Below are 4,439 nucleotides of genomic sequence, written 5' to 3' on the forward strand. Positions count from 1 at the left end.
TACTAGGAAGATTCTTCCAGTACTGTACTAGGAAGGTTCTTCCAGTACTGAACTAGGAAGGTTCTTCCAGTACTGAACTTGGAAGGTTCTTCCAGTACTGAACTAGGAAGGTTCTTCCAGTACTGAACTAGGAAGGTTCTTACAGTACTGAACTAGGAAGGTTCTTACAGTACTGTACTAGGAAATTTCTTCCAGTACTGTACTAGGAAGGTTCTTCCAGTACTGTACTAGGAAGGTTCTTCCAGTACTGTACTAGGAAGGTTCTTCCAGTACTGTACTAGAAAGGTTCTTCCAGTACTGTACTAGGAAGGTTCTTCCAGTACTGTACTAGGAAGGTTCTTCCAGTACTGTACTAGGAAGGTTCTTCCAGTACTGTACTAGGAAGATTCTTCCAGTACTGTACTGGGAAGGTTCTTCCAGTACTGTGCTAGGGAGGTTCTTCCAGTACTGTACTGGGAAGGTTCTTCCAGTACTGTGCTAGGGAGGTTCTTCCAGTACTGTACTAGGAAGGTTCTTCCAGTACTGCACTAGGAAGGTTCTTCCAGTACTGTACTAGGAAGGTTCTTCTAGTACTGTACTAGGAAGGTTCTTCCAGTACTGCACTAGGAAGGTTCTTCCAGTACTGTACTAGGAAGGTTCTTCTAGTACTGTACTAGGAAGGTTCTTCCAGTACTGTACTAGGAAGGTTCTTCTAGTACTGTACTAGGAAGGTTCTTCCAGTACTGTACTAGGAAGGTTCTTCTAGTACTGTACTAGGAAGGTTCTTCCAGTACTGTACTAGGAAGGTTCTTCTAGTACTGTACTAGGAAGGTTCTTCCAGTACTGCACTAGGAAGGTTCTTCCAGTACTGTACTAGGAAGGTTCTTCCAGTACTGCACTAGGAAGGTTCTTCCAGTACTGTACTAAGCTGGAGCTCCAAACTGGAGAGACACCAGAAAGTCATAACTCTCAGATCACTGTTTAATAAATGCCTAATACAGAATCAATGATTTTTTTTAGAATTAATTAGTCTGTGATGTAACACAGAATAAACATAATGTAATTTAAATGCATAATTAAGTGTTTGTTGTTTGTATCGTCCGAAAGTTATACATTAATTCTTCGTTAATTTTCCCTTCTATGTTTTATGGAATGGTTAATGTTTTCTGTTGTCCAGTTCTCCGAGCTGGAATCTTACGAAGAGAAAGATTCCTTACTTGATTGATTTCTTTATTATTTTTTTTCGTGTGTTAGTAAGACACGATATGCGGTTTGTGGAATTGTATTGGAAATATATTTTGTTCCCCAAGGGCTTTACCAATTCTCATCTGCTATCTGGAAGGTTACTCTGGTGAGCATCTTTCTCTTTTATATAGTTGGGACAGGAAGAGCACAGCTCTTCATCTTCTGTTTCTTGAGGTGGTATAAATAAATGATATGAGATGCCGACGGGTTGTTGGAACAATACTCAAAGCAGAAACACGGACATTTGATTGTTTTGCGACCTTAGTAACTCCAAATGTGCAGTGACCGAGATCTCCCAGGACCAAAATGTTTCCAGTCAGTCAATATCACAGTGTTTGTATGTTGTGTCTGTTTCCAACAGTCAGTGGAGTGTTTCTCGGTGTTAGATGATCCTGTGTTGAAGTACAAGGCCGCAGTTCGATCAGCATCAACAGCCACTACCTCCCTCCTGTCTCTATGCACCGAGAAAAGAGAGGCAGCTGGCTGAGCCTCGTCTGTTACAGTTGAGTCACTCCCAGCAGCTGCCACACTCAGATTCCTGACGCAGCTGAGAGCTGATCTACATGTTTCTTAGGCAGGCACGTCATCCTTTAGCTTACTATCCAACTCAACAGTCAAAAGGGACTGAAGCAGTGATTCCTAGCCTCAGATTGCTGGCCAAGATGGCTGACTAGCGCGCCATCTCTCCCTGAATAAAGTTCACAAACTTAATGTCATGATCGAGACTGGACGCCGCCTCACTCAACATGAGGCATACGTTCAAGGATGAGATGCTGGTTGTTTCCAGAGATGAAGCAAGTCCAGGAAATATGATGCTGCTTCCAGGCACTGTTTAGCACAGAAACACCACCCACAGAAATACCACCTCACTTGATAAGGATGACCATTCTATACTGGATACAGACACAATCCTGGCAATGAGCAAATCTTCTCTTGAAGCGTCTCCTCCGACGCTTGTGAACCCACTAATCACAACGCACCTGGACCATCCCCACAATGCCACTCACCCTCGTACCTTCCTTCTGTCTCTCTTAAGGTCCTGTCTTCCGGAATGGTGATGAGTGTGACTAGATTACCATGGAGAGTAAGAAAAAAGTCCCAGTACCGTGGCTGCAACACACCAGAACCCCGAACTTAAGAGAGATGAACCTTGTGACCACAATGGTTTACAATGAGGTTTACACTGAGGTTTACACTGAGGTTTATACTGAGGTTTACATCCTTCTACTTATGTCCCGGGGGTCGTAAATGTCGCTGAGTAAAAGTTGATAAATTAGACACATGTACAACACTTGGGTATCTTTACTGAGGAAACCTTTCGCCACACAGTGACTTCATCAGTCCAATAGAAAGAAAAATAGTGAAGATCGGAAGGAGAGTGAGGTAATCAGTCCCTCAGCCTGGAGTCGATGTTATCAGTTCATCAGTCTACGCTGAAGAAAGTTAATCGTCGTCAGGTCCGGGTTCAACGCCAGCTCCGGGTTCAACGCCAGCTCCAGGTTCAACGCCAGGTCCGGGTTCAACGCCAGGTCCTGGTTCAACGCCAGGTCCGGATTCAACGCCAGGTCCGGGTTCAACGCCAGGTCCGGGTTCAACGCCAGCTCCAGGTTCAACTCCAGGTCCGGGTTCAACGCCAGGTCCGGGTTCAACGCCAGGTCCGGGTTCAACGCCAGGTCCGGGTTCAACGCCAGGTCCAGGTTCAACGCCATGTCCGGGTTCAACCCCAGGTCCGGGTTCAACCCCAGGTCCGGGTTCAACGCCAGCTCCAGGTTCAACTCCAGGTCCGGGTTCAACGCCAGGTCCGGGTTCAACTCCAGGTCCGGGTTCAACGCCAGGTCCGGGTTCAACTCCAGGTCCGGGTTCAACGTACCCCTCCACATTATCTGACCCAGTTTCAACTTAAACGAGGCGCCCTTAATATTAATAGTTTGGGAAGATGTTTTGCACGCTGTTGTTCTCTCAATAAATGAGATAAATTGAAGAAAACCACAAGAAGATACCGCAGCTTTCACTGAAGGTTCACTGAAGGTTCACTCTAATGTATTCCTGGAATATATTGTATATTTCGACTGTTTTATACACCCTTACACTGTACCCCCTCACCCTACCTCCATCTCCCTTCCTCCCTCACCTTTCCTCCGTTTCCCTAACTCCCTCACCCCTTCTCCATCTCCATTCCTTCCTCACCTTACCTCCATCTACCTCCCACGCCATTTCTTCATTTCCCTTACTCCCTCACCTCTCCTTCATCTTACTTACTCCCTCACAATTCTTCCATCTCTCCACTCTCCCCTCGAACCTTTCCTTCCATACCTCCCCCCTCCCCACCACATCTTCCATACCTCCCCCTCCCCACCACACCTTCCATACCTCCCCCTCCCCACCACACCTTCCATACCTCCCCTCCCCACCACACCTTCTATACCTCCTCTCCCCATATCCACATCCAAACCTCCCCATGCCCCTTCCCCTCCCCACCTTCCCTCCTTACTTCCACTTCCATACCTCCCCCTCCCCACCATCCCTCCCCTAGTTCAAGCTGTAAGCAACGAACACAGTAGAAAAATCTATCACATCAGGTTCTAACTAAAACAGTAGTTTGTTATAGTCAGCTTAGTAACTAACTATGAATTATATTGTTAGTAAATGGGCTTCCAGTCTGTGTTATGTGTGTTCCCTTCCATGAGATATCTTTCTCTCTCTCTCTCTCTCTCTCTCTCTCTCTCTCTCTCTCTCTCTCTCTCTCTCTCTCTCTCTCTCTCTCTCTCTCTCTCTCTCTCTCTCTCTCTCTCTCTCTCTCTCTTTCTCTATCATCCACAATTAATCACAAATACAACAGCTTGAGTATAACACTGGGTGTATAAAGTTCTCCACCAGACATGATCACAGTCTCTCACGGAGAGTTATGTATATCTGTATCATACAAGTATATTCTTTGTATTTTATGTATAAAACATACACATGTTTTCCGTTTTGTTTAATAAAAATATACTTTTCTTAAATTTTCATATCCACATGTATGTATGTATGTATGTATATATATATATATATATATATATATATATATATATATATATATATATATATATATATATATATATATATATATATATATATATATATATATATATATATATATATATATATATACAGGTTATCACATGGAGACTATTATCACAATCTCTTCAATAATGAATGACGAATCAGGATATACC

General features: G+C 44.0%; 1 long non-coding RNA gene across 1 annotated transcript in view; it reads left to right on the forward strand.

The window, feature by feature from the left end:
* Positions 1 to 4,220, forward strand: part of LOC128694248 (uncharacterized) — a 7,675-nt gene extending 3,455 nt beyond the window's left edge. The window contains exon 2 of the long non-coding RNA XR_011393095.1: positions 1 to 4,220. This exon is cut by the window's left edge and continues 1,840 nt beyond it. This is a non-coding gene — a long non-coding RNA (uncharacterized lncRNA).
* Positions 4,221 to 4,439: the final 219 nt, after the last annotated feature.

This window comes from Cherax quadricarinatus, chromosome 43 (assembly GCF_038502225.1).
Source record: "Cherax quadricarinatus isolate ZL_2023a chromosome 43, ASM3850222v1, whole genome shotgun sequence".
Lineage (NCBI taxonomy): Eukaryota > Metazoa > Arthropoda > Malacostraca > Decapoda > Parastacidae > Cherax > Cherax quadricarinatus.